We start from the raw sequence: 9,698 nt of genomic DNA, 5'->3' as shown, positions 1-9,698 counted from the left end.
GCATACCAATTTATATTGTATTTAAATAAACACACAGTAAAAGGATTGTCACTTTACAGATATTTTACACTATAAAGATGTGGTTGCAACCTCTCGGCCTATAAAGTCAGAGGAAGCGCTTTGCCGCTGCTATTGTGGAAAGGGCATCTGGAATCAATGAGAGGACTAATAATATCTTTCTAATTATAAAGCAACATATGGTTGGTAAACTACTGTGAATAAATTAACTAATATCAAGTCCACCCTTTGCCCCTAACGGTTTCTTCTATTTATCTGCAGCACTATGATTATCATATCTCTCAGTCAACTTGCCCGTTTATCCAGACCCAAATACCAGCAGGACATGAGGTAAGGTGGACAAACGCATGAGTCATGGCAGAACAAATTCAAGCATGGATTTGAGTACCATCCTTGTTGTGGAGGTTATATACGACAAGCAGGAAGTTTTACTAGTGATGTCTTTTCTTAAGCCAATCGTACGGCTTGGAGAGATGCTAGACAGGCTTTCTCGCACAAAATTTTTCAAGCCTGGCTTGTGGAAGTGATGTCTTTTCTTCCCTAATGGCCTTATAGACAATTTATATCAGAAAAGAAGACTGAATAAAACCCTAGGGTATGTTGCACAAAGACCTGACGGTAGATGCAGAGTGCATATCCAAGTACAACTAAAAACAGAAACATTTCAGAGCCACTTTCCCAGGAAACTTGAAGTTATTTTCTCGTAAATGCCTGCTTCCCACATTATGTATACTAGGGGTGTCAAACATCTGGCCCACAGGGCTCCTAGTGGTAGCTGTAAGCACAATATGGCAACACTGAGTTAGCATACGCTGGTTCAGAAAAACTACCGAGTGGACAATTACTGCTTGTGCAAGAGCAACAGATTTGAAACAACAGCCTCTAACCAAAACCAACATAGAAGGCAGGAACTATAGAAACCTGATACAGTATAAACAACAGAGGCTGAAGAACTATTAGCAGAGGTCATAGAGCATTGTAGCAATGAACCCCAGAACATCCTTGGAGCTTGACCAACTCCGAAAACTCACTCTGATGCCAAGGCTATGTAAGCACATTCTAGTTAGCTGTTTACTTGTGTATTCAATACATTCAGTACCCTGAGTGGAATGAGTGTCTATGCCTGTACCGTAAATCTCCTTCACCCAGTACCTAAAGCAAATTTTTGGGCAACACTGGTGGGCCTAGGAATTCAGGGGTGGGGCCTGCCCCAAAATTCAAGGGCCTCACTGGGAACAGCTTTTGGTGGAAGGCTGTGCTGACAGCGCTGCCACCACTTGCCCTGGTGCCCCTCAATCAGATATTACTGCTCTTTGCCTGTCACTGTGAGGTCCATATCCAGGCTGCATGGAGCCCTTAATGAGATTTGACCCGGGGACTGGTGAGTTTGACACCTCTGATATATACAAATCATATACTGTTTTGGAACTTCCCTGTTTTCGAGGTGGCAGGGCTAAGAAATTAATTTTTGAGTTTTTTGTTTTAGATAAACCTAAATTGATGGAATTGAAATTTGCATGCACGTGCACATACACACACAAATAGGATTACATCTGGACTTCAAGTCCTTTTTCTTTCTCTTTTTTTTTAAAAGCAGCTGCTTTAAACAAAGCACTTTCGATTCTCTTTAGCTGCCTTTACAAACAGCCTAAAGCTGTCTTTACAAACAGTCTATTTGTAAAATGGTGCTCACTAGTAACATATTTGGGGCCATACACTGCAAAGAGATAAAGATATTCCCAAACAGGGAGATAAAATAGATATCAGAAGACAGGAAACTTGCATACTCAACAATTTTTTTCCAAATTTTCAGAAAGTAAGATTTTGCACATCTTCCCTAGAAAATCAATTTTATTCTTTATGGAGTATCTATTGTGTTAGAGTTAAAGGATTCTCTTCATGTAATACATCTTCTTAGCGACGGAGTTTACATTAGGCACAAAACATCCCCTACTAACACTGTTCCTAGCATCTAGTAATATAGACAGTGGAGCTAATTTTCTGTCATTCAGGAAGAACTGTAGGCTTGCTAAACTTTTATCATCATCACCTCTGAAACACAGTAAAAATCACTGTTAGAACTGATGGTTTATTAGATCAAAGCCACCATCAACAATGTCAACCCTGCCTGGTCATGTTAACAGGAAAATGTTTTACGAGTTCTACCACTGGGCATCAATTTAACTTTCAGCACCAGCTATGCTGTAAAACCGTGAACGTAATTTATTTGGTGACCTGCATGTGTGGGAAGCAATATCTAGGCGAAACTTCTCACAGTCTGACAAAATGCTTTGATTTGCACCATTCAGATGATTGAACAAAGAGAGTTTAAGCAATCACCAACAATAGCTTTCATCTCCAAATGTGCTAACGATTTATTACTATATGAGTGCAACCTATTGCTTTAGAACCAGGTTTGATAAAAGAGAAGTGATTGGGTAAATATTACATTTTCAACTTTTACACATCTTATCCATTAGGTTTAAATATTGGACAAGCTTCATATTTAAGATAAACACTATTTTTAGCCGAATCCACCATATGACATTCAAAATACCTTCATGGTACCCATGGCAACTTTTTTTTGCTTATACATAGCTTAAAATACATGTTCATTATCAATTAGGTGAAGTACAAAAAGTAGCCAATCAAAACTCCTCAAGCTATTAACATTTTTTTCTTTTACATAGTGCTTAATGCACTTTTGAAATGTTTCCCAGTTTCGGTCTGCCTTCAGTAACTAATGACAGATGAACCTCCTGGGGCATGGCAAGAGTGATTTAATTGTTTCTAAAACACCCCTTATATACCAGGGTCTAAGTCTACCTCTTTAGTGATGGAGGTTCAATAGCTTCCTCTGGTAGCCAGTTCTAATGCTTAGGTGCTCTTGTTGCTAGGCAGAATTTCCTAACATCTATCCTTTGCCTGATTTGCTTGACATTTCTGTAGGCTAAATAATCTTGCATACATTTCTTTATCCTCCAAAAAAAGAGGCCTTCCCCAGACAGCCAATCTTTTATTAGGGGCTTTTCTTTAAAATTCTGAACTTCTTGCAGCATATGGTTTTCTAAATATTATAGTTCTAGATTTCTGGTTTTCTTAAAATACTTGATCAGCCTAACTCATCATGTCTGGAGAAAAGTGCTGATCAAAACATTTCCATACAAAAGCACTACATGGCAGCTACCAGCATAACCCAACGTGTTACTCAGTAGCCTAGTCAGCTTCCAATGTCCCTTTTTGTACTCACCATCCTCAGTACTTACCATGCTTCATTTGTGTGTCAGAGGCAGTGTCTACAGGAGCAGCAGACTGAGGAGTTGTTACTGTGCAGTCATTTAGTACTTGGTTAAGCACAGGCATAAACTGTGATGACAACACTACTGAACAGTAGTAATGAGCTAAAAACAACCATGCACTGATGGGATTGTGCAGTCATTTAGTACTTGGTTAGCCAAGTACTTGCCATTACTTCACTATATCAAACTACAAAGCAAATTTTGTATTGCCTGGGCGCATCTACACAAGAAGCTAGGGTGCAGTAACTGGTGTTACTGCACAGTCTCATCACCACATGTTTATTTTAGACGATACTGTGCAGTAGCTGGTTACTACTGTACAGTAGTGTCTCCATTATGGTTTGTGCCCAGCAACACTATGGCGCCGTAGCTTGTTGCTACTGCACCCTAGCATGTAGATGTCCCCAGATGCTACAACATTTCATTTGTAGTTTGATATAGTGAAATAATGGCAGCTATTCTAAAACAATTCCATCTACTATTTAAAAGACAAAAACTCTTCATTACACAGCTGCTAAACAAGATTTAAAAGATCTTGCAAGGCATCCGGAGTTAAATGTTTAAGCTGTTTTTCTTATCTTCTTCAAAATTTGAAAATAGAAAATCCCTTGGGTGGAATGTCAAAGAAAGACTGCCATCCCCTCTAGGGTTAACAGATGCTTTTGTAAGATTTTAGGCCAGATTAACCTTTTGTTCACAATAGGGCTAGTTATTGGTTTTATTTTTACTGTCTTTAACTCAGGTAAAAAAAATCAATATGAAGCGAGACAAAGGGCTCTAGAGGCCCTGGCTACACCAGCTTTGCCTTGGCTCATGCACAATCCTACAACATGCTGAGCCTGGGAAGGATTAGCCTGCTTGTGTTGAGTAAACCGATGATACTCAATAAACAGTTTCTGTTGTAAACCCCTTAGGACGTGCAAAGCCACACTAGTTGGCATTAGACCAGATAAGCTGCCGAACCAGCTGTAATCTCATTTAGACCTGAGCTGATCCTCCTGTCCTTTCATTCCACAGGATCAAAGCAAACCACTGAGGAGGCAGCTGTATTATAAGAGAACTGCTTGCTAGATGCGGCAAACATTTCATAAATTCCTCTCCTTGAAGCAAGTCTGCACATAATCTACCCAGAGCCAGGACAATCAATGGATTTCTGAATTCATTAGTCTTATTATTACAGGATAACTGTTTTCTCTTCATAGAGGGGTGGTTGTTGCAAGCCAGCTTGCAAAACAGCTCTTAATGCTGACCATTTCTTTCTGGTAATGCCTTTGCATTTTTGCTGTGCCACAGCATGAAAATGATTTAAATCACTTCTACACAGTATGTTTTTTCTAAGGACTTGGAATAAACCAATTGACATATATTGAGGTAGGAAGCATTGAAATATACTAAATTCTTCCAGCCATAATTACTGCCTACCTGCTCATATGCTTCCATGCATCAATATACTGACCAAATATTTTCTGGGCTCAATGACAGCAAATCATAATACTGGAAGCAGAGATTATATCACTGTACTAGCATCATAACACACAGACTAAAATTACTGTTGTAAAAGCAGGTGCTAAAGAAGAAACAGATTTCTACCTGCTTTGTGCTGCATGTGTTGTCTGGAATTAAAAATAAGAATTATTTTGATTAATAAGGGATCAGACACAAAAGCAACAGGTACTTCTAATTTCTCATCTTCTTAAACAAAAACTTAAAACAATAGTTCAAAGTATGTTGGGGAAGTGACATTCATCTGGTTCATTGTTTAGTGTTTGCTCTTTGCAAGCTTTAACTAAAATTCCTTAAAGTTTAGAACCTCATGCTTTTTAAAGGAGACTGAAAGCATAATTCGAAAAATGTGGCAGATGATAAATTTCACCACAGTGCAATGCTGTGTAACAAACATACGCAACACAAGGAAAAGGGAATATAATTTCTCACTCATGTCAGATTAGGGGACAATTATCAGACAGAACTGGGAATGGAGCCTTTGATTTACTGAGCAAAACCTTTTAAATATTTAGAACTAGATTCTTGTATAGTTCCTTTGTATTGTATCGTCAGCATGAACAGGCTCTGAACACACATATTATGGCCTAAGAAGAGCTAAGCAGCCAAGGAGATGTTTATGTCAGATTCAGATAGTATAAGGACTCTTCTTTCCTGCCACAGTATACAGGGAAAAGGGATAATGGTCAGAGATAAAGAAAATAAACAAGGTGGCACTATTCTACAGTAAGAATAGTGGATTTTGTCCCTTGGGGTTATTTACAGCCACTTAGAAAAATGTCGCCGTCACGCTGCTCCAACCCAGCAGAGGCAAACTTGTCCCACACAGAACAGCAGCAGGATTAGCAAAGAGGAGAATTGAATTCTGTGCCCATTTTGCATGCACACCCTAACTTACACTGTGCAGGTCAATTAAACCTGTTTTTTTTCTATCCAAGTATTTCAGTAACTGTTCCTAAACTCTGAAAGTCCTGAAAACCTGTGTTTGCACTAGTGAATGATTAACAGTTACAACAGATATTTTGTACAAAGTTATTTTTGAAACTAAAGCGCAGTTTTTTTTCTCAAGTACGTCATGAAAGTTAGTAAAGGTGAGCAAAGAGGTTTATACACTTATACCCTATGGATGTGAAGCAAAAAACAGTCATACATTTCTTTCTCAATCACTTATAAACCATCTGATGCATTAGTTAATGATTTCCCTCTCTCCAATTCATTCTTCAGACATAAAGGGGTCCCATTTAACATAATCACTTAATAACAGCAAAGTGATGGGTATCAGAACCCTAATTCTTCTAATATTTGCAAAATCCAGCTCTTTGTAATAATAATAACACCATGATAGCAAACTGTAAAACTGTGTAATTATACTTTAATTGTATTGTGAGGCATGCATTAATCACAAAGTTTAAGTACCAAGGATGGAATTATAATAATTCTGTAAAACAAATTTAAGCTAGCTAAGTAGGTCAGAACCACTAGCATGCAACAGGAGACCTCTGGGAATTTATCAGTTAATGGCTATTTATGTGCAAATGAGTGCCCTCCAACCCTCCAAAATCCTGTGTAGCTGAAGGGTATTTCTGTTAACCAGGAGCACGCTTAACTGCTGAGGCATAAATTAAACCATTTATTGGAATGATTTTAATTCTTCCCCCTATCACTCCCTCCACCCTCACAAGCTGAACAATTTACAGTATTAATTTACATGGAGATAGGACTGCTGAAGAGTTTTCAGAAATTACCCTGTTTAAAAAAGGGGAGGGAGAAACTTCAGTAAAAGATACTAAGCAATTGTATACTTAATCTTCACATCTTCTGAAGGGTGGCATGAGTCGTTAAAAAAAAAAAATCACAAGTTCAGTATCAGAGCAATACCGTGGAAACCCTTTTATAATGAACTCTAAAGAAATGAAATTCTGTTTTATGTACTCATGTTCTAATCTTACACAAGACAATGAAGCTAAAGGGGGACTGCATGAACATATCTTCTGTCATAATGCTCATACTGTACACATATCAAAGGTTTTTCCTTAAAAAAGGAAAACCAAACCATGTAACACTTCTTTTTTGGCTGCAGGAAAAAATAAAATAATTTTTGGGTTGACTTAAAAAAAGAAACTAGTTATTTTTGTTGTCTAAGGAAAACAGATGCCTTTAAAAAAAGACTCAGAGTCAAAATATAGTAAATATTTCACTGTGATATAAAATATAGATGATTTATAATCAGTATAAATAACTGTTTTTTATAATCATGTCAACAGTAATCTAATACAGCAAGGGGATGTAAGAGGGGTAGCTCCAGATACACTCCTAAGCCTTTTTTCTATTTTATTTTATTTTTGGTGGCAACATCCTGAAATAGTACAACTTTGATTATCCTATCATCAGTTAACCAGATCTCCCTGTTATCCAAAACAGGGTCATGTTACTCCAATGCCTCATAATTACATTGAAAAAATCCCTTGGTTATCTAAATATATTCACTGTCCTATGACATTTGGATAATCATGGCTGTGCTACAGTTAATTATTTGTGTGAAATGAGATCAAAGTGCTTCATTTCCTGCCTCTGACCCACAGTCTTCTACCTAAATATAAACATACAAAACAAGCAAACCCTTGCATGAGATTATAAGGACTAGTGCAGTGGCAGGTGGTACAATCTCTATGAATGCATACACAGTAAAGTCACAATATATTTTTTAAAGATATCTACAATGCTTTACATTTTCAAAACCACTGCTATGTATTTCAGGTCAAGAAAGCAAAGGGAAATCAGGTATTTGTTAAGGGCAAGCAAGCAAATATTTGATCTTACTCTTTTTGCTGATTTTTACCTGGAATAAGAACACAGAAACAACGAGTGAACCCCAATGGCCCAGCAACCATACTATTATTCTCTTCCCTGGACCTTCAACCCCTCCCCAGCTCCCAATTACATATATTCAAGGCAGTGATGAACATTACTGCTGAGTGCCTAATGACTGCCATAGCTGCCTTTGTAGTACTGCATTACAACATGCAATATTAAAAAGTTCTCTCTCTCAACTCAGATTTCTAGGCACACTCCCCAAAGTGAATAATAATCTACTGATTGTCAAAATCATGACATTATTAAATGAGTAAAAAATTCTGACAAGAAATTAACTTCCATAATTTCAAAAGAATTAGTGACATCCATATTATCAGACTATCTGACTTGTTCATAATTACCTCTCCATTCCCTATAATGATGAGCTTTAACCTTGATTAGGCCTGCACCTTCCTGACAGCGGTAGGGTCTCAGCATTGGCCCAAGGCTTTAATTAACGTTGATAAGAAATAAACAAGGCCCTGTGGTTGTGAAAAGCATAGAGTACTTCTTATCTTGGTACTGAGCTAAACTAAACATCAACGGTTTTCCTTCATACTTTGTCCCCTTCATAACAAAAAGAGCCACATAACATGCCAATTATGCAAGTAAACACTGTTGGAGATACCTTCCTCCTTTTGCTTTATCTTTTGTGAAGACATAACCATCTTCCTTCGCTTTATTAGAGACAACAAAAGCAAAATAACTCACATACACAAGGCATCGGCAATTAACATTACAGTCTAGGTCTACTAGTAGCAACATGCCAGTGTCCCGATTATGGTAAGCAGCTGTTGCTATTGTAGGGTGCATCATCTGAATACACTGTAGAAGAAATATTCCCAGAAAAAAATGTTTCTGGTAAGAGACTGTTGCTCTTAACAGCTATTGCTGCAATCCATTGTTGACTGTATGTTGACTTGCTCCCAGCAAGGTTACACCACAGGATGACACATGTATGCTATCTGTGCCAGCTTTCTTAAAAAAAGGGGGGGGCATAAAATGTATTTTAAAAGCAGTTTCCTATAACTGCTCCAAAACCCATACATAAAAACATATATAACACAGAAAACTTGAAAGTGCTCTTCAAAAATATCTGTTTTATTGTATATATAGCACAGACCTCTTTTCACACTTCAAATGTTGGAATGGGGGGGCGGGAACTGAAGAAAAAGGTTGCATAAGGATCACCTTTTACTTCCTAGTACAAGGCAGAAAACTGAATCAAAGTTCCTGCAATTTCTTCAGTCTCTTATCTATACTTGCATTACTTTCCCATTTCTCTAATGCGTTTTCTGTACATAATATCCAATCCAGAAATATACAACACATTGCACATGAAGATCCTCTGCTTTTCAAAGGCCAAAACCGCAAAGCACCTATCAAGATGAAACTGTAGAATCGTAAGAAAGGTAGAGTGAAAGCAAATCTCAGCAGGACATGGAATCCATTCCACTGCACTGAGGGAGCATCAAATATATCTAGACATCTCTCTGAAAGATAGGTGTTTAACTCGGCCCTAAAAACATTCCCAAGTCGTTCTAGTGTTTAATTACCCTTACAGTTGGAAAGCTTTTCTTAATAGCTAACCTAGATCTACACTGCCACAAATTAAGCCAATTACTTTTTACCCTACCCCCTCTGGGGCCAAGGAGAATAATAGATCATTGTCCTCTTCCTAATAATCTTTTACAAAGTAAAAGGCTTATGTCCCCTCCCTCACCCTTTTCTTTTCTATACTAAACAAACCTAATTCCTTCAACCTTTCTTCACCGTTCACACTTTCTAAAGCTTACTCTTGGCGCTTTCCTCTGGGCTATCTCCAATGTGTCTACATCTTTTTTTTTTTTTTAAAAGTGCTGTTTCCAAAACTGGACACAGCACTTCAGCTGAGGCCTCACCACTGGCCAGGATAGAATTACCTCCATGGCGAGAGACAGAAGCTACACATAAACCCATTTAAGTAATCAGAAACTGGTTGAAACTTACAACAGAACAGAAGTTTAGTGCACATAAAGCAGTTCC

The 9,698-nt window shown here is 37.8% G+C and overlaps 1 protein-coding gene and 1 long non-coding RNA gene across 4 annotated transcripts in view; one reads left to right on the top strand and one right to left on the bottom strand.

Annotated features, from left to right (window-relative positions):
* Positions 1-5,979, top strand: part of LOC109299663 — an 11,336-nt gene extending 5,357 nt beyond the window's left edge. Inside the window, exons 2-3 of the long non-coding RNA XR_002097950.1 lie at positions 280-348; positions 4,335-5,979. This is a non-coding gene — a long non-coding RNA (uncharacterized LOC109299663). The remainder of the gene's footprint in view (positions 1-279; positions 349-4,334) is intronic.
* Positions 1-9,698, bottom strand: part of MMS22L (MMS22 like, DNA repair protein) — a 206,780-nt gene that overhangs the window by 69,247 nt on the left and 127,835 nt on the right. The window lies entirely within an intron of this gene.

Source organism: Gavialis gangeticus, unplaced genomic scaffold, assembly GCF_001723915.1.
Source record: "Gavialis gangeticus isolate Ggan-Ray unplaced genomic scaffold, GavGan_comp1, whole genome shotgun sequence".
NCBI classification, from domain to species: Eukaryota; Metazoa; Chordata; order Crocodylia; family Gavialidae; genus Gavialis; species Gavialis gangeticus.
This window is presented reverse-complemented; position numbering and strand designations above follow the sequence as displayed.